Source organism: Bos taurus, chromosome 16 (genome assembly GCF_002263795.3).
Source record: "Bos taurus isolate L1 Dominette 01449 registration number 42190680 breed Hereford chromosome 16, ARS-UCD2.0, whole genome shotgun sequence".
Lineage (NCBI taxonomy): Eukaryota > Metazoa > Chordata > Mammalia > Artiodactyla > Bovidae > Bos > Bos taurus.
In genome coordinates, this window is record NC_037343.1 from 45,192,183 (window position 1) to 45,213,429 (window position 21,247).

The 21,247-nt window shown below is 43.7% G+C and overlaps 1 long non-coding RNA gene across 1 annotated transcript in view; it reads left to right on the forward strand.

Annotated features, from left to right (window-relative positions):
- Positions 1–15,367: 15,367 nt before the first annotated feature.
- The window catches only part of LOC101906383 (uncharacterized), a 41,433-nt gene continuing 35,553 nt past the window's right edge, over positions 15,368–21,247 (forward strand). The window contains exon 1 of the long non-coding RNA XR_003029748.2: positions 15,368–15,692. This is a non-coding gene — a long non-coding RNA (uncharacterized lncRNA). The remainder of the gene's footprint in view (positions 15,693–21,247) is intronic.

Here is a 21,247-nt window from a genome sequence, read left to right on the forward strand (position 1 = left end):
TGAATGTTTAAAACTTTTAATTATGGAAATTGTCAGACCTACATGAAAGCAGGGAGATTCATGTAAGGAAGCATCTGTGTCCAGACCCACCTTCCACAAGGAGCAACATGCCATCTTATGTTTAACTGAGCACATTCAATCTGATGCCCTACATGCCCAGCACCTCTGGTCATGTGATAGTCAGGACAGCACAGAGCCAGTCCTTCTGCAAAATCAGATTTCTTAATGAGCAACAGCTTTTACTCTTTATCTGAAGAGGTAGGAATCTAGCCCTTACAGCAAATGTTTACTCTCAAGAATCATTTTTCACATTTTTAAATTTAAAATATATTCTGCCTCTTGATAATTAAAGAGGCATAAGTCATTTCAGTTGTTTTTGATCTTGGCTGTGCTCCCAAGTGTCAAATACTTTTGCTCTCAACAGATCAAATAAAAGTTCAAAAACCTCTGATGTCAATAGATTAAGTACAGACTCTTCTTTTAAAAAAATTTTTGGCTGCACCCCACAGCATGTGGGATGTTAGCTCCTCGACCATGGATTGAACCTGCTCCCCCTGCATTAAAAGGCGAAGTTTTATCCACTGGACCACCAAGGAAGTCCCCAAGTACAAACTCGTAATGGTGGCCTTGTATTGCTTCACCAGTGCATTTGTCACCAAGGCACCCACATCCTCAGGGACAGAGAACAAACCTAACAGAGACCTCAGGCTTTGTCATCTCATGACCATCATAGAAAATGCAATGTTTCAAGCACACTGGGGAACAGGTGGGGATGCTCATAGCCAGGTGTCGTTCAGTCACTCAGTCGTGTCTGACTCTTTGCAACCCCAGGACGTCAGGCTTCCCTGTCCTTCACTATCTCTCAGAGTTTGCTCAAATTCATGTCCATTGAATAAATGATGCCATCCAACCATCTCATCCTCTCCAGCCCCTTTCTCCTCATGCCCTTAATCTTTCCCAGCATCAGGGTCTTTTCCAGTGAGTCAGCTCTTCACATCACGTGGCCAAAGTATTGGAGCTTCAGCTTCAGCATCAGTCTTTCCAAAGAATCAGTTCAGTTCAATTCAGTCACTCAGTCCAACTCTTTGCAACCCCATGGACGGCAGCACACCAGGCTTTCCTGTACTTCACCAACTCCCAGAGCTTGCTCAAACTCATGTCCATGTGTGATGACATCCAACCAGCTCATCCTCTGTCATCCCCTTCTCCTCCTGCCTTCAGTCTTGCCCATCATCAGGGTCTTTTCCAATGAGTCTCTTTGCGTCAGGTGGCCAAAGTATTGGAGCTTCAGCTTCATCATCAGTCCTTGCAATGAATATCCAGGGTTGATTTTCTAAGATTGACTGGTTTGATCTCCATGCAGTCCAACGGACTCTCAAAGAGTCTTCTCCAACACCACAGTTCAAAAGCATCATGACTACTGGAAAAACCATAGCTTTGACTACATGCACCTTTGTCAGCAAAGTGATGTCTGTGTTTTTAATACACTGTGTAGGTTTGCCATAGCTTTTCTTCCAAGAAGCAAGCATCTTTTAATTTCATGGCTACAGTCACCATCTGCAGTGATTTTGGAGCCCAAGAAACTGAAGTCTATAGCCAGGTACCTGGGACCAATAGTTCTGTCACTCACGCGAAGTCTATATAATCTGAAAATACGTTGGGAAGCTGTACACCACAGCAAGTGCATTATAGGTACTGACTCATTTAATCCTTACAACTGCCCTATAAAGAAGGCATGATGGGTCTGTATTCAAGGTTGAAGAACCTGAGTCACAGAGATGTAAAGCAGCTTGCCCAAGATCACACAGCCACAAAGTGGCAATTAGCATTGGGAGGAGATTCTATATAGCCTCTCAAGTAAGCCTTCTCTGATTATCTCGTGTTTCCTCCTTAGCCAAACCATGACATGCATGAAAAACGCAAATGTATAAGCATAGTTTTTGTGTGCATTTTCACACTTCCTCTGTGTCATCTTCCTTATGAGATTTCATGCTAGATTCCAAACTGCTGGAGAGCATGAACAAAAACGAAACAAAAAAAGAAAACCTGAGCACTGAGTGACACTCAAATACCTTCCAGCCAAATGGCAATCACATCAAAACCATGTAACACTTACGGACACTCAAAAATTTGATGATGATAAAAATGTGGGAAAAGAAACAAGACAAGGTTTGTGACAGATAATTAATACCCTGTTTTATCAGCATCTGATGGGTCAAAGGAGCCTAGAAAAGAGAGATGTCTAAGTTCCTTATTTTTACAAAACGCCAACTTTGAGGGTTTCACTTTCTTGTACTTTTCTACTCTTACACACTGGAAACTTCTTATTCCTTCTGGCACCTTTCAAATCTGTGTTTTGATCTCTGTGAATACCTGAGAATACAATCACATTACCTAAGTCACACTTCAACTGCCTTCAGACAAATATGCAAACAAACAGCTTCAGAAAGCTCAGTAATTACCTGAAATCTATGCCAGTGTAGACTGACATCGTGATCAACACAGAACAGGCTGCTGAAATGAGGCAGTTATTGTTTTGCTCAAATCTTTCTTTTAGTTGAAATGAATCACCTAAGTCAGAAAGCAAAGTGATTTTAATAAGTAAAAATCACAGTGACACATCTTATTGTAATATTTACAAAATGTTCTTGACATCATTAAGGCCATGCCCTTGGAAAGAGGAAGGAGGAACATAGAGCATGAAAACATAAACATAGAGCTCTATGACAGGTGATCCCATCCACAGGCAGAGAATCCTGGGGAAACTGGTGTGGTGATTTTTGATTTCCAGCTGAAGAAAGAGACTCAGAGCAATTCAGGAATGTACCCCAAATCACACAGCTAGAAAGGGACCAAGCAAAGACTAGCAGTCAATTCTGTCCAGCACTCAACGGTCTGCTACTCAGCCTCTCAGAGTTTCCTGAGAAATCTTTTGAGAAATTATGTGGATTCATTAATTTCCCAAAGATTTGACTCCAATCCTATGCCTAATCAGAAAGTAACATTTTCTCAAGATTCGAAACTTAATAGAAGCCCTATTGAGGAAAAGTGGAAGGCAATCAACAGGTCTGAGTTGTCAGATCACTCACTTCAATGACTGGTGAAGATGGTGAGGACCTCAAGATTCTCATTCTCCTCTGCACCCTCATTTAGATGGTAGAAGTTTATATTCACAGTAGTCATAATCCTCCCGGATATAAATGGATTAAACCCATAAGTTAAAAGGCAGACATACTGGGAGAAGTTCTGCCTAAGAGACAACTAAAACTAAAGGACGTGGAAAAGCTGACATTAAAAGGAAGAAAAAAGATACACCAGAAAAATAGTAACCAAAGGAGAATTGGCATACCTTCATCAAAATCACACACAAAAAAATGAACTTTAAGACAAAAACTGTTACTAAATCATGGAAAAATTTTCAACTTACCAGGAAGACCTAAGAATTCTAAATGGATACACATCCAATAAAGTTTCACACCATATAAATAAAAAATTTGTATGTACTACTATAAATTAGTAGTATAGGGAGAAATTGACAAATCAAACGACATCTCTCTCTCAATTATTAGTCAGTTGAGCAGCAAAAAAGAATCAATAAATATATTTAGACAATTTGATTAACAACCTTGATATAATGGACACAGGTAAAATCTTGAATATAACAACCATTCAGAGAAGATCCATTTTCCCTAAGTACATATGAAACAGGTACAGAGATTAATCAGAGGACTTCCCTAGCAATCCAGAGGTTATTAATCTGTGCTTCCACTGCAGGGGGGTCAGTTGTGATCCCTGGACAGAGAATTAAGATCCCACATGCCAAATGGTGTGGCAAATAAATAAATAAAGTAAAGCACATCTCAACAAATTTCCAAAAACAAATCACATACCCATCACATTCTTTGAACACAATCTAATTAAGTAGTGAAAGTGTGAATGTGTTAATTGCTCAATTGTGTCCAAGACAATTTGCAACCACATGAACTGTAGCCCACTAGGCTTCTCTGTTCATGGAGTTTTCCAGGCGAGAATACTGGAGTGGATAGCCATTCCCTTCTTCAGGGGATCTTCCCGACCCAGGGATCAAACCCAGGTCTCCTACATCGCTGCCAGATTCTTTACCATCTGAGCCACAGTGGAAGATAAGACCTAATTAAGTAGAGTCAATAACAAAAAGATAAGATGTTTTATACACTAGAACTTAAAAAACAGAATTCTAAATAATTCATGACTCCAAAAAGAAATTAGAATGAAAATTTAGAAATGGTTGGAATAATCATAAAAACTCATACTGCCCATGAGGTTCTCTAAAACTTGTGTATTATAGTAAAAACTGAACTCAGAGGGAATTGCATGGTCTTAAATACTTATATTTGCAAAGAATAAAGGCTGACATTTAATGAGCAAACTCCTAACTAAAAATGTTATGGCAAAAATCACAGCAAAAATCTAAAGAAAACAAAAAGAGAAGATCATAAAGAAAAGAGCAGGCATCGATGAGTAGCAGAAATATCATACAGTAGAAAGAATCAACAAAGCCTAATGCTGGTCCTTTGAAAAGACTAATAAAATAGACCAATCTCTGGTGATATTGATCAAGAAAAAAGAAAAGACATAAATATTTAATCACCAGTTGAGAGTATTTAACTACAAATACAGCAGAGGTGAAAACCATGAGAGAGGCTTTCTTGGTGGTCCAGTGGCTAAGAATCCTCCTGCCAACACAGGGGACACAGGTTCAATCCCTGATGGAGGAAGTTCCCACATGCCTCGAAGAGCCACTAAGCACTGCAGCTGCTGAAGTCTGCATGCCTAGCGTCTACGCACGACAGTGAAAAGTGGCTCTGGTTCTCTTGCCTGGAGAATCCCAGGGACGGGGGAGCCTGGTGGGCTGCAGTCTATGGGGTCGCACAGAGTCGGACACGACTGAAACGACTTAGCAGCAGTAGCAGCTGGTTCACCGCAACTAGAGAGAAAGCCTGAGTGCAGCCACGAAAACCCACCACTGCCATTAATTAATTAATTCATTCATTAAAAAAAAGCAAAACGAGAATACAATGAAGTTTTATGCTGATATATTTGACAATTAGATGAAACAGACAAATTTCTAGAAAAATATAATTTATTAATCGTGACTCAAGAAGAAATATTAATAGAAAGCTTGAAGAATACTATCATTATTTTGGAAAATTGAAACAGTATTAAAACATCTTCCATAGCAAAACACCAGTGTTTTAGAGGCTAGTTCCTCAAAATTTCAAGAGACTCATCATTCCAACCCAACAAAAATTCTTTTAGCACACAGAAAGAATGAAAACATGCTCTCCAACTTATTCTATGAGCTCAGTATATCAGTTTTAAAAATCAGGCAAAGTCAGTAAGAGAAAGGAAAAATACACTAATCTCATTCATAAACATTGGTGTAAAATTCTTTTAAAAATTAGCAAAATGTATCCAACCATGTTTAAAACAGATGATGTTTTATTTTTCCAGGAATGCAAGGTTGGATTGAAATGAGGAAATCTGTGAATGTCATTGTGTAGTGAAAAATTAACTTCGCCCAAAGACAGATCTGGCTTCTGTCCCAGATCCTGGGAGGTAACCTTTAAACTCTTGAAATTTCCTGAGTAATAGGAGTGTCTTTGTTATTCATGGTGGGCCCCTTGTGACACACCTGAGAGTTTATGCTAATAAGATGACTCAGGGTGGGGACTGGCTGCACCAGAAAGACCAACCAGGTGGTTAGAGAGTTGGGGCTTTGGGGCACTTGAATCCAGCCTGACCTCAGGAGAGGGAGAAAGTCGTTGGAAATGGAAGCTAACCACATGGGCAATAATTTAATCAGCAGAACTTCCCTGATGGCTCAGTGGTGAAAAGTCTGCCTGCCAGTGCAGGAGACACAGGTTTGACCCCTGATCCAGGAAAATTCCACATGCGGTGGAGCAACTAAGCCAGATTTGTGCTACAAATTTGAGCCTGTTGTCCTAGAGCCCAGGACCCACAACTACTGAACCTACGTGTTGCAACTGCTAAACCCCTTATGCTAAATCCCTGCTAAACCCCTAGAGCCTATCCTCTGCAATAAGAGAAGCCACAACGAGAAGCCATGCACTACAAGTGGAGAATGGCCCCTACTCGCTGCAACTAGGGAGGGCCTGCACAGCAACAAAGACCCAGCACAACCAAAAATAAATAAATAAAACTGGGAAAAGAAATATGGACAGCAAAGCTTAGGGGAGCTGCGTGGGTTGACAACACTCTGTGTATTGCCATGCACTGACGCGGAAAGGGCTGTGCATCCCTGAGGACACAGAAGCTTTGTGTCTGAAACCCTCCCAATTTCATATTCTGCCTTCTGTATCTCTTCCCTTGTCTGGCTCTGTTTTATATCCTTTTACTATAATAAGACTGTAACTGTTACATATAGCATGTCCCTGAGCCTGATGAATTATTCTAGTGACCCTGAGAGAGTCCAGGTCCCTGAATTTGTAGCCAGATGCTCTGAGCAGAGGTGGCCTTGGAGACCCCTCAACTTGAGACTGGTGTCAGAAGTCTCAGGCCAACTCGGTAGTCTGGAGGACTGTGCCCATCACCTTGAGTCTGGCTAACTCTTAGTAGTTGAATGAATGAAAAAAAAATTGGGTAAACTCAATGGATGCAAAAAAAAATTAATAAAATTATCTAATTATTTTGATAAAGAAAAGACTTTAGTAAACTAGGATTAGGATAAAACTTCTGCAGCCTGATACAGAGAATATAAATAAACACTATAGAAATGTTCAAAGTATTTTTTTTAAAGTCAAGAGCAAATCACAAATGTCACTATTTACTGCTCTTTCTCTAAATTTACTGGCATTCTAGAGGATATAATAAGAAAAATAAATTCAAGGCATAAACATTAGAGAGGAAGAATCAGGACAGTTATTATTTGCAGATTATATGATTTTCTATAAATAAAACCCAAAAGATAGATAAATAGATATTTTAAAATAGTAAGATAATTTAGCACGCTGGCTACCTGTAAGAGCTATGTTAAAAAACCAGTTGCCTGTCATATGATAGATTAACCCTAGAGACAAAATTCTAAGGGAAAAATAAGTCCCAGAAGACCTACTGAAACATAATGCCATTTCTAAAGAAAAATGGTTTTGTAAAAGCCTACAAAACTAAATAATAAACTATCATAAATACATTAGAGACAAATGTCTTTATATTTTAAAAAACAATAAGGTACACAAAAAAGAATATCTACCATAGTATCATTTGTAATAAACTCAAACTGGAAGCAAACTAAATATTCATCAACAAATAAATGAGTAACCAAAGCATCATATTGTTACTGTTCAGTTGCTAAGTAGTGTTTTCGACTCTCTGAATTGCAGCATGCCAGGCTTCCCTGTTCTTTATCATCTTCTAGAGTTTGCTTAAATTCACATTCACTGAGTCAGTGATTCCATCCAACCATCTTGTCCTCTGTTGTCCCCTTATGAAGTGAAGTCGCTCAGTCGTGTCCAACTCTGTGCGACCCCATGGACTGTAGCCTATCAGATTCCTCCGTCCATGGGATTTTCCAGGCAAGGGTGCTGGAGTGGGTTGCCATTTCCTTCTCCAGGGGATCTTCCCGACCCAGGAATCGAACCCAGGTCTCCCGCATTGCAGGCAGATGCTTTACCGTGTAAGCCACCAGGTATTCCATAAGAAAAACAAATACATTACCGTGAATACTCTCAATACCATGGGTGAAACTCAAAAACTTTATGCTGAATGATAATTTTTAAAAAACTGTCTACAAAAAAGTAAACATTGTATGATTCCATTGATAAGGAATTCTAAAACAGGCAAAACTAATTTATGGAGAGAGAAGAAAGAATAGTGGCAGCCTTTGGCAGGGAGAGATTATTGGTTGGAAGAAGATACAAGGGACTTTCTGGGGAAATGGAAACAAATTTTTTGAATGGAACAGTGGTTCCAAGGGTGTTAACATTTTCCAAATCTCATCAAACGATACCCTTAAAATCTGCACATTTTTCATATATAAATTATATTTCAAATTTTTTAAAAACAGAACATAGAAGGAAGTCTTATAACCTAAAAAAAAAGCAAAGACTTGGGACTTCCTTGGTGGTCCAGTGGCTCAGACTCTTGTGTTCTAAACGTGGGGGACTCAGATTTGAATCCTGGTCAAGCAATGGCACCCCACTCTAGTACTCCTGCCTGGAAAATCCCATGGACAGAGGAACCTGGTAGGCTGTAGTCCATGGGGTCACTGAGGGTCGGACACGACTGAGCAACTTCACTTTCACTTTTCACTTTCATGCATTGGAGAAGGAAATGGCAACCCACTCCAGTGTTCTTGCCTGGAGAATCCCAGGGATGGGGGAGCCTGGTGGGCTGCTGTCTATGGGGTCATACAGAGTCGGACATGACTGAAGTGACTTAGCAGCAGCAACAGCAGGGAACTAGATCCCACATGCCACAACTAAGACCCAGCACAGCCAAATAAATAAAAATTATTTTTTAAAAAGCAAAATATACAACTCTTAAGCATTTTGTTTTGTTTTTTGAATTAGAGGTTTTATTTATATTAGGGTGTCATGACCAAGCTTATCATATGTAAAAGAATTCCTTCCCATTAGAATTGAATTCATATAATTCATCTCAATGAGAGATTAACAGAATTTAAACTAAGTGAAAAAGTATATAATCAATCCAACATGCATAAAGGCATTTGATAAAAATCAAATATCTACATTAAGGAGGAAGAGAACAGATTTGATTTGTTCTCACTGACATGCATTGTACTCTTTCATACGAACCTATCACATGCACTGATCTTTTGAAGAGTATTAAGAAATAATGGTTACACAAACTGTGAATATGTTCAAGACCACTGAGTTGTATATTTTTTTAAGATTTGTTTTATTTAGACCAGTCTTAAACTGTTTATTGAATTTATTACAACAAAGAAGTTTCTGTTTAAAAAAAAAAAAAAAGAAGCAATGATTATAATATGTCCCCTACCTATGAGTGAGCTCCGATCCGAGATCGTGTTCCTTAATCCAATTTGTTTGTAAGTTAGCCAAGGTACCCAACTAAAACAACTGTCTATAGAGTACTGTACTGTTCAGTTCAGTTCAATTGCTCAGTCGTGTCCAACTCTGCGACCCCATGGTCTGCAGCATGCCAGGCCGCCCTGTCCATCACCAACCCCCAAAGCTTGCTCAAACTCATGTCCCTCCATTCAGTGATGCCATCCAACCATCTCACCCTCTGTCATCCCCTTCTCCTCCTGCCTTCAATCTTTCCCAGCATCAGGTCTTTACCAATGAGTCACTTCTTTATATCAGGTAGCCAAAGTATTAGAGCTTCAGCTTCAGCATTAGTCCTTCTAATGAATATTCAGGACTGATTTTCTTTAGGATTGACTGGTTTGATCTCCTTGCAGTCCAAGGGACTCTCAAGAGTCTTCTCCAACACCACAGTTCAAAAGCATCAATTCTTTGGCATTCAGCTTTCTTTGTGGTCCAACTCCCACATCCATACATGACTACTGGAAAAACCATAAATTTGACTATATGGACCTCTGTCAGCAAAGTAATGTCTCTGCTTTTTAATATGCTGTCTAGGTTTGTCATAGCTTTTCTTCCAAGGAGCAAGTGTCAATTTCATGGCTGCAGTCACCACCTGCAGTGATTTTGGAGCCCAAGAAAAGAGTCTGTTATTGTTTCCATTGTTTCCCCATCTATTTGCCATGAAGTGATGGGACTGGATGCCATGATCTTCATTTTTTGAATGTTGAGTTTTAAGCCAGCCTTTTCACTCTCCTCTTTCACTTTCATCAAGAGGCTCTTCAGTTCCTCTCTGCTTTCTGCCATAAGGGTAGTGTCACCTGCATATCTGAGGTTATTGGTATTTCTCCCAGCAATCTTGACTCCAGCATGTGCTTCATCCAGCCTGGTATTTTGCATGATGTACTCTGCATATAAGTTAAATAAGCAAGGTGAAAATATATAGCGTTGACGCACTCCTTTCCCAATTTGGAATGAATCTGTTGTTCCATGTCCGATTCTAACTGTTTCTTCTTGACCTTCATGCAGATTTCTCAGGAGGCAGGTCAGGTGGTCTGGTATTCCCATCTCTTGAAGAATTTTCCACAGTTTGTTGTGATTCACACAATCAAAGGCTTTGGCCTAGTCAATGAAGCAGAAGTAGATGTTTTTCTGGAACTGTCTTGCTTATTTGATGATCCAGCAGATGTTGACAATTTAATCTCTGGTTCCTCTGCCTTTTCTAAATCTAGCTTGAACATCTGGTTCTTGGTTCACATACCATTGAAGCCTCACTTGGAGAATTTTGAGTGTTATTTTACTAGCATGTGAGATGAGTGCAACTGTGTGGTAGTTTGAACATTCTTTGGCATTGTCTTTCTTTGGGATTGGAATGAAAACTGACCTTTTCCAGTCCTGTGGCCACTGCTGAGTTTTCCAAATTTGCTGGCATATTGAGTGCAGCACTTTCACAGCATCATCTTTTAGGATTTAAAATTGCTCAACTGCAATTACAACTGTAATTCAACTCACCTCCACTAGCTTAGTTCATAGTGATGCTTCCTAGGGCCCACCTGACTTTGCAATCCAGGATGTCTGACTCGAGGTGAGTGATCGCACCATTGTGTGATCTGATAACCACCATTGTGGTTGTCTGGGTCACTAAGATCTTTTCTGTATAGTTCTTTTGTGTATTCTTGCCACCTCTTCTTAATATCTTCTGCTTCTCTTAGGTACTGTACTGTACTGTAGTAGGTTTATAATAATTTTCACACAAATAATACACAAAAAACAAACCAACAAACAAAAATATCCATTGTTTTAATCTTACAGTATAGTACCTTGAAAAGGTATAGAGTAGTACAGTCCAACAGCTGGCACACAGGGACTGGCATCAAGTCACCAGGCAAAAGTGTTACTGACTGGAGGAGGGAGGGGAGGTGGGAGATGGTAGAGCTGAAGGATTGTCAGCAGTAGGGGTTGGAGGGCAAGCTGCAATGTCCCTCACATCTGACATTGATGGAATGTATGTTCACATCTTTGAAAGTTGGCAACTTGGGGGTTCATATGTAGGGGGCTTACTGTACTGTTGTGTGTGGGTTTTAGGATAATGTATATTTTCAGTTTTGAGGTAATCACTAAATTGTTTTCCAAAGTGGAATAGTTCTATAATCCCAAAGTTAAGTATAAAGTTTATTTAGATAATAATGCCAAGGGGATTCTGTTCTAAACATTTTTTATTACAACTTAAAACTTGTGAGTGAGTGTACAGTTGTTTGACCTTCTTTCAATGTAGAGCCAAACCAAGCTTTCTCTCTGCACTTGGATCTGCTATTAAAGGTCAGTTGGGTTTTGCATGGACCCCCATTGCTGTGTCATCTACAGAGTCCCAGTGGCTACACATCTCCGATGAGCACTCATTCTGTCTAGAAATGCCCCTGGGTCTGCTTTCCCAGGTGGCACTAATGGTAAAGAACCCACCTGCCAATGCAGGAGACATAGGGACTCGGGTTCTGTCCCTTGGTTTGGAAGATCCCCTGGAGGAGGGCATAGCAACCCACTCCAGTATTCTTGTCTGGAGAATCCCATGGACAGAGGAGCCTGGTGGGCAACAGTCCATAGAGTAGCAAAGGGTCAGACACAACTGAAGCAACTTAGCACACACCACACTGCTTTCCCAGTATTCAAGCATGCCTCCTGCACTCTCCTTAATCAACTCCATTCCTTCTCCAAGAGGAGCCCAGGAAGCCAGCTTCAGCATCACCTGAGAACATGTTAGAAATGCTCAGGCCCTGCCCCAGACCTGCTGAATCAGGAACTTGGGCTGGCGGGAGGTAGGGTGGGGGGAGGTGGGAGGGCAGACTGTGTGGCTCAGCTGGTAAAGAATCCGCCCACAATGCAGGTGACCTGGATTTGATTCCTGGGTTGGGAAGATACCCTGGAGAAGGAAAAGGCTACCCACTCCAGTATTCTGGCCTGGAAAATTCCATGGACTGTATAGTCCATGAGGTCGCAAAGAGTCAGACACGACTGAGCGACTTTCACTCACTCCACTCACTCCTGTGATTCTGACTCACCCTAATATTTGAGAACCACAGTTCTCTACTTTGAACTCTCCCTCCCTTCCAACAGAGCATCCTTTCTCAACCTTCCCTAAAAAACAAAAGCAAACGAAAACAAAAACCCAGAAGTAAATGAACTTCCCACGGCAGGAATCGCCACTTTCCCATGTACCACACTCTCAATTCACAGTCATGTTGTGAGGACAGAAATGATCTTTTCATTTTCAACTTCCAACCCTCAATAGAGTCCTGTTAGTCTGAAGCGTTTCCCAGTCACCCACATCTGTGGACCTCCTTGCCTGCACTCCAGCGGGAGCCAAGATTCTTCTTCTTTTTTTTTTTTTTTAATAGTTATTTATTTATTTATTTGGCTGCATCAAGTCTTCATTTCCGCATTCAGGATTTTTAGTTGTGGCATGTGAACCCTTAGTTTCAGCATGTGGGATCTAGATCCCTGACCACGGAGTAAACCTGGGGCCCCTGCACTAAGAGTGTGGAGTCTTAGCCACTGGACCACCAGGGAAGTCCCTGAAGCCAGGATTCTGTAATAATCTCTTCCTTGCTCTCACCACATCTGCCACCAACACTCAGACTCCATCCTTCACCAGTACCCAGGATACGCTCTTAAAGTGTAAACCGAGGGACTTCCCTGGTGGTCCAGTGGTTAAGACTTCATCTTCCAAGGCAGGGGGTTCAGGCTTGATCCCTCCCATGTGCCTCAGGACCAAAAACCAAAAACAAACAAACAAACAAAAAAATATATATATAAAACAGAAGCAGTATTGTAATAAATTCTATAAAGACAGAAAAAATAAAGGATAAAATGGATCAGACTCCCTTCTGATGGCTATTCCACATACTGGGAGTAAAAGTCAGACCCTTCATCTAACCCTAAAGGTCCTCTGTGACCTGGCCCCTTCCCATCTCCTCACATCCCTTGTATCTGGTGTTGGCACTCCTGCTTCCCAACCTCCAGCTACATTGGCTTTCCAGAAACGTGCCAGGCTCATTTCCACCTCAGGGCCTTTGCACAAGCTATTCCTTCTTCCCTAAAGGCTCCCCCTCAGCTCTCTGTGTGACTGGATTCTTTCAGTCATTCAGTTTAAACAACGCAGAGCCCAGAGACCTTCAGGGTCCGATTGGCCAGCTCAGCATCTAGAGCAGAGAATGTATTGTGTGCTCAGAGTAAATGACGAACAAATTTGAGGGGAGAGGTGGCGAACCTGGTTCAGAATAGTTCATTGCATAGGTTGTGTTGTCTGATGCTCTCTGCCATCTGTTCAAAAAGAGCTTGAGTGTAACAGATGAGTGTTTCTCTTGACAGCCTCGTGACCTTAGGTTTGTGTTTTTCTAGATGCATCCCTGGGCTAAAAGGTTTATCCACGTTACATTTTATTGAGAATTTCTAGAAAGCTATTGCTCTCCATGGCTTCCCTGGTGGCTCAGTGGTAAAGAATCGCCTGCTAATGCACGAGATGCAGATTCAATCCCTCAGTCGGGAAGATCCCCCAGAGAAGGAAATGGCCACTCCAGCATTCTTGCCTGGGAAATCACATAGACAGAGGAGCCTGGCAGGCTCCAGTCCATGGGGTTGCAAAAGAGAGGGACACCACTTGGCGACTAAACAACAACTGCTCTCCACAGGTGCTGACATACAAACAAGCCCTCCAAACTCTTTGGATCTGGACTTAGGATGAACAGGAATTCTTTCATTTGCATTCTCAGAGGCCCACAATTATATGCCCTTCTAAAAACCTCTACGTCCTTGCTCATAGATTCCTATCCTGTCCCTAGCTCCCTTCAACCTCTCCCTGTCTCTGCTCTGAGGCTCTTTTGCCTTGGTGCAGCCCGACACCACTGCTGGACAGGAGTTCCCCATGACTGCAAAGGAGCCTTTGAAAACAAGCATCCATCACATCAGGTTCCCAAAAAAGAGCTCCAGCAGCACCTCTGCCTGGAGACAAGTCCTGGAGCCACACAACTTTGTGCCCGCTGGTGCCTTTGCAAGCCTGCTAGAGCTCCACACCGTGCCACCGCCAGCTGGCTCCAGGGAACTCCTGGCTGCTCTTTCCTCCCTCCCTGTCCCTGTCTGTCCCTTCCCTTCTGTTTTATTATTTTTGGCTGTGCTGGATCTCTGTTCCTGCATGGGCTTTTCTCTAGTTGCAGTGAGTGAGGGCTACGCTCTAGTTGTGGTGTGCAGGCTTTTCTCATGGCAGCGTCTTCTCCTGCTGCAGAGCCGGGGCTCTAGGCATGAGGGCTTCAGTAGTTGTGGCTCCTGGGCTCTAGAGCACAGGCTTAGTAGTTGTGGCTCACAGGCGTAGTTGCTCAGTGACATGTGGTATCTTCCCAGACCAGGGATCAAACGCATATCTTCTGCACTGGCAGGCAGATTCTTTACCACTGAGCCACCAGGGAAGCCCTCCCTTTCTTTGCTGATGCTACCCACAGAGCCCCACCCACCTGTGAGGCCGGTGTGTCCTGGCTCAACTTGACCCTGGTGGTTAAGGCAACCTCCGTGCAAGGAGCCAGATTCAGTATAGCCACCATTCCAGGCACAGTCCTGGGCCTTTTTCTGCTCTCCTCATGGATTCTCCCAAGAAAGAACCCTGCCATGATGCTGCAGGGGAGAACACCGAGGCTTGCTTCAATAAGGTGCCCACCACTGGGGGATGGTGGAGCCCCAGGTACACAGCCCTGACATCATCACCTTAGGCTGTCTATGGCAGAGTTGGGCATTGGATGCCAACTCTTGGTTGAGCCCTCCCAGCCCACCTGGAGCCTGCATCCCAGTACCAAGGTGACACCTGCTGTGTGGACTCAAGGTTCACCACATGCACCGCCTGATCCTCTCTGCAGCTTGCCATTCTGACTCTCCAGGAGAAAGTAGGGGACAAGTCCCTGTCCTGGAGCCCCTCCCTCTGCTCTGAGCTAGAACAAAGATTGGATGCCATGGACGGGACAAGGCAGACTGGCCACCTTTCACAGAGGGCCGGATGTGCAGGCCTGCATGGCAGGCAGCCACTCCACGTGGTTGGCAAGGTTGAGTCTGAACAGGATGAAACTTTGGCCTTTGTTACTTTTTATTTTATTTTTTTATGTTTTTAATTAAATTGCCTGGGTCACTGACACCCGGCAGAGATGGTGAAACGCAGCCTTGCATTTTGTTAATGATACACCATCTGTTTGTTCACACTGTGTGATCACATGATCTTTGCTCTGTAGAACACCTCGTCCCACTGGCCTAAACCAGTTTGTGGGTGAAATGCCTGGGAAGAGTGCCAGACCCTTCCTTCCTTCCTTCCTTTCCTTCTTTCTTTTTTTCTTTCTTCCCCCTCCTTCCTTCCCTACCTCTCTCTCTTTCTCTCTTCCTCACACCCTCTCTTCCTTTTTCCCTCCCTTCCTTTCTTTTCTTCCTCTCCTTCCCTTGCTCTTCCTCTTCATTCGCCCCTCCCTCCCTCTCTTTCTCTCACCCATTTTAAGACTACCTACTGACACCATTGGTGTTACTGCTCACAGAACCTGATCCCCCCACTTCCACTGCAGTATTCTATCCTGACTTCTGGAAGGGGCCAGTGGAGACCAGGTAAGTTGGAGACAGCTCAGACATGAGGTGGGAAGGCCCACAGGAGGCATTTGAAGGCAGTACCACCTGTCTACAGCTCAGAGGTTGCAGAGGAATCAGCCAGGACCCCCACACCTCGCGCTGGGGTAGCAGAGCCTGAAGCTGGAGAGCCCCTCTGAACTTACCAGCGAGTGCCGCCACCTACTCAACTTCACCTGTTACATTCCTTCTAACTCATCACACACAGTAATTATATCAAGTCCCTGAAGAGGGTGGTATCCTAGGTATTTTAAAGAGCTTTAAATTTTATTTCTTTCCATGAAGACTGGCCCTCAAAAAGAAAAAGGAATGGAGGCACAGACTCTGATCAGCTGGTGGCAGTTCTGTCAGAGAGACAGACAGACAAAGAGAGAGACAGAGACACAGAGTCAGAGAATGTTGAATGTGTGGTTTGTGGGTACACGGGGAGCCCCCTGAGGAGTGAGGCTCAGACACTGACCTCGAAGAACTTGGTGTTCCTGGGACAGAAGATGAATGGCCGTGAAGTATGACTTATAAAACATTCAGAACTTTGGCAGCTCCAAAGCATTGGAATCTCTGCTCTCAGACACACACCTTTGTATCCTAACTCTGAAAAGCCATGGCTGTGTGAGATTGTGTAACCAGGAGACCCACCACCCCGGTAAGGGAGCTTGTCCTGTAAGAGGGGCACCTCTGAAGGGCCCAGATGACAGGAGCAGCAGGGAGGCTGTGGAGAGGGTAGCTGGAGGTGGCTCCCGCCCCTGGCACGTAACTCCTGGGATGTACACACAGAATCACAGCTACACATCTGTTGACGATTCCTATCGTATCCCCTCCACATGTTGGCTCCTTCTGATGAATCCCTTGGGGCTTCCCTCTTTCCTCCCTTCTATCAGATCTCACTTTCTGATTGTAACTTGAGTTGGGATAGGGGGAGGCACACACTCTGTCTGATTTCACCACTTCCTCGGGGGCCCTGATTACCAGGTTAAAGGTGTGCATGCGTGTGTGTGTGTGTGTGTGTGTGTGTGCGTTTATACCAGTTGCTGTTGCTATTCAGTCAACAAGTCATGTCTGACTCTTTTTGACCCCATGAACTGCAGAATATCAGGCTTCCCTGTCCTCCACTATCTCCCAGAGTTTGCTCAAATTCACGGCCATTGAGTTGGTGATGCCATCCAACCATCTCATCCTCTGTCGTTCTCTTCTTCTCCTGCCTTCAATCTTTCCCAGCATCAGGGTCTTTTCCAATGAGTCAGTTCGTCGCATCATGTGGCCAAAGTATTGGAGCTTCAGCTTCAGCATCAGTCCTTCCAATGAATACTCAGAGTTGATTTCCTTATGATTGACTGGTTTGATCTTCTTGCAGTCCAAGGGACTCAGAAGAGTCTTCTCCAGCAGCATAGTTCGAAAGCATCAGTTCATTATTGTTCAGCTTTCTTTATGGCCCAACTCTCACATCCATACATGACCACTGGGGAAACCATAGCTTTGACTAGATGGACCTTTGTTGGCAATAGATAGATTTTTTTGTGCAGAACGTGGCTCATGGGGATGATTCATCCTCAGCTGTTTCACACTTGGGGCTTAGGAAATTCATGTCCAATCAGCGGAGAACCAATGGCCCAGAAGTTCTCTTATCAACTTCTGATAGGAGTTTGCAGCCCATAAAACTCAGCTAGCACACTCCCTGCAGAGAAAACACCTGCACCTGGGCTTCTTGGCCCAGAAGGTTGTTATTTAGTCACTGGTGAGTAAAGGGCACCATTGTTCCTCCCCTCCCTTGTCACTAAAGAAAAACAATCTGGCTCTGGCAGCGGGCAACTTGCCGGGGACCCTCACTGGATGCTTCTCTGATAGATCCTGCAGCCCGTGAGAAAAGGAGTGATGGTAGTTTTCCTGGATGAGCAGGGAGTGATGCTGTGATGGTGTTTTCCTGAAATCCCATCAACACTTGCATGCGGACACTGTTTTGGTAAATTAACGCTTCCCAGCACTAAAATCATTCATGTCATTATTTCTAAATAACAAGACTCATGAAAGTGACAGAAGACAGTGGTGTATGACCTGCAACCAGAAAGCAAACACGGAATGCTTTTCAAACTTCAGTTAAGAATTTCAGCCCGAATCTCAGTCAGTTGTGGCAAGGTGGATGAACTGAGAGCCTGTTATACAGAGTTAAGTAAGTCAGGAAGAGAAAAACAAATATGATGTATTAATGCACATATTCATATCCCCTATCACGCTGAAGCTGAAGCTCCAATGCTTTGACCACCTGATGTGAAGAGTCGACTCACTGGAAAAGACCCTGATGTTGGGAAAGTTTGAAGGCACGAGGAGAAGGGGGAGACAGAGGATGAGATGGTTGGGATACATCACTGACTGACTGGACATGGTCTTGGGCAAGATCTGAGAGACAGTGAAGGACAGGGAAGCCTGGAGTGCTGCTGTCCCTGGGGTCGCAAAGAGTTGGACATGTCTTAATGACTAACCAGCAACAACAACAGCACATATATATGGAATCTAGAAAAAAATGGTGCTGATGAACCTATTTGCAGGACAGCAATAGAAATGCAGAAGTTAGAAAACAGACTTGTGGACATAGTGAGACAAGAAGAAGGTGGGACAAATTGAGAGAGTAGCATTGAAACATATACATTACTATATGTAAAATAAATAGCTGGTGGAAAGCTGCTGTATAACACAGGGAGCTTAACCCAGTGCTCTGTGACAACCTAGAGAGGTGGGAGGGAGGCTCAAGAGGGAGGGAACATATATATACTTATGAGTAACTCACATTGTTGTATGGCAGAAACCAACACAGCATTGTAAAGCAATTATCCTCCAATCAAAAAAAAAAAAAAAAAAAGAATTCCAGCCCAGCTTCATCAGTGAGTCCTTGATTTTAGAAATAAAACAGACCATATGCCACCATCACCCAGACTCATGGATGGTGCTTTGGACCAGAGCACGATTCCGTAAGGGAGATCCTGACTCTTGTACGCTGGCTGCAAACACTCCTGCTGTTTCATCTCTCCTTTGACCTGCATGCCAGAATGGGATAACTTTGTGAGCCAAAGAGAGCAGAAATATTTTACTGATGCATCTGCTCTGAAGTAAAATAAGATGCAGAAGGAAGGATCTATGTGTATTCACCCACGAAGTATAAAATGTGTACTAATGGAATCTCTTCCAAGGGAGGGACATTGGCAAAGTGGTTCTAATCCTGGTTGGAAAACAAGGTGTTGGTGGCGAAGGGGGAACAGAGTCTTTGTGAGCAGCAATCTCAGGTGAAACCTTCCAGGGGCAGCACATCCTTCCTCTGGTCTTCTCTGACCCTCTGCCCGCCCCTGCCCCACTCATCCTGTATGACCTGGGCCACTCCAGACCCTCCCGTGGGGGAACTCCCACGGTCGTGGGGTTTGTGTCAGATAGGAGAGGCTAGGTCAGGCCATAGTCCTGTGCGACCTCCAAGTCCTATGAGACATGTCCAGCATGGTCTGAAAAATTCTGATCTGCAGAGTCATCTAGGCAGAAGGAGGTTCTACTGGCCGTGTGCTCCCATGGTCAGTGCAGGACGCTGAAGGAAACAGGACAGTGTTCACTGGTCCTTCAAGGTCCCCCTACCCCCTAATGACACACGTTGCCTCTGCTCATGTTTCATTGAGTCAAACAGCCTCCCGAGCCACAAAGAGGGAGGTGCCAGCCCATCAAGAGCCTAGAAAGAGGAAACCCGAGGTTCAGGTAAAGAACTGTAGTGACTTCCCCAGAACTGGATCGTTATGGGTGGTACCTGCTTAGCCAGCACCTGGAGACCCCTGGCTGGAGGGAGGGGAGACTACCTGCCAGCCGAGGCCATGTGTCCACGTGACAGAGGCTGCAACCGGCACGTTCAGTTCCACGGGGACACAAGCTTCTTTCCCTTCTACAGTTGTACCGCTGCTGCCTGCATGGGGCCTGGCGCAAGGAGGCAGTCAGCAAATACTGCTGGGACTTCCCCTGTGGTCCAGTGGTTAAGACTCTGCACTTCCAATGCAAGGGGCACTAGTCTGATCCCTGGTTGGGGAACTAAGATCCCACATGCTGTGCAGTATGGCCAAAAAATAAGAAAATTTTGATAATAATAATAATTTTTAAAACCTCAATTAAAAAAACACTGCAGGAGGCACGAATGCCTTCGCAGCTTGTCACAGTCTTCTGTGCAAGGTGCGTTACCCCATGAGCATTCTGCTTTCTGAGGACATGGGTTTCATCTTGTCCTTCCATGCCTTCCCTCCTTCAATAAGCAAATGCTGTGCTCAGCACTCGGCTTGGAAAGAAAGATGAGAATCAACACACCAACCCTGACCTCTGCCCTCAAGGGTCTCAGATGGTAAAAAAACATAAACAGTGTACTGAGGGTCAGCATCCTGCCAGAGGAGGTGTTTGCCAAATACACGGAAAGGCAAACGGGAGTGTGAAGACAACCCGGAAACTTTCCCAAAGAAAATGAGATTGTCCTCAGGTCTTAAGGAAGAAGAGGGATTTCCCTGGTGGCCTAGTGGTTAAGAAGCCACTTTCCAATGCAGGGGATATGGGTTTGATTCCTGGTTGGAGAACTAAGATCCCACATGCTGTGGGGGAACTAAGCCTGTGTGCCGTGATGAAGACCCAGTGCAACTAAAAATAAATACAATTTTAAAAAGTTTTACTTAAAAAAATAAAATGTACATATTTTAAAAAAGGAAGGAGAGAAGGCATCTCTCAGGTATAAAAGGAAAATGCCAGCATTCACATGTGGGAGACCGCTGAGCAGAAACACGTAAAGTTTTGTTAGCATTTTTTTCCTGCAGGTGAGAAGTCTGCAAGGATGGTCAAGGAGACAGGGCAGACAGTAAATGTTTAATTAAGGCTTTGTGGGTCACATACCATCTCTGTCACATTTTCTTCCTCTCTGTGTGTGTTATAACCCTTTAAAAATAGAAAAACTATTCTTAGCTTATAGGCCATACAAAAACACAAACAAGCTAAGGCACACCCACAGGATGGCTATCATCAAAAAGATGGAAAAACCCAGGCTGGTGGGGATGTGGAGTAACTGGAGCCCGTACCCTGCTGGTGGGGAGGTAAAAATGGAGCCACTGCGGCGGAAAACAGTCAGGCGCTTCCTGAAGAGGTTAAATATAGAGTTACCATATGACCGTGTGGTTCCACTCCGAGGAGGACACCCGAGAGAAATGAAAACATATGTCCTCACAAACGCTGGCATGTAAATGTTCACAGCAGCGTTATTCCAATCAGACAGAAGGCAGAAACAATCCAAATGTCCATCGACTGGTGAACAGATGAGGAATGTGCGCTGTGTCTGTACAATGGAATATATTTAGCCAGAAGAAGAAATGGAGTTTGGATACAGGCTACAATGTGGATGAACTTGGAAAACATCCTGTGATGTTAAAGAAGCAGATACAGGAAACCACCTATTGGATGATTCTGTTTACACAAAGGGCTTCCCCGATGGCTCAGCAGTAAAGAATCTGCCTGCAATGCCTGAGACACAGGAGACATGGGTTTGA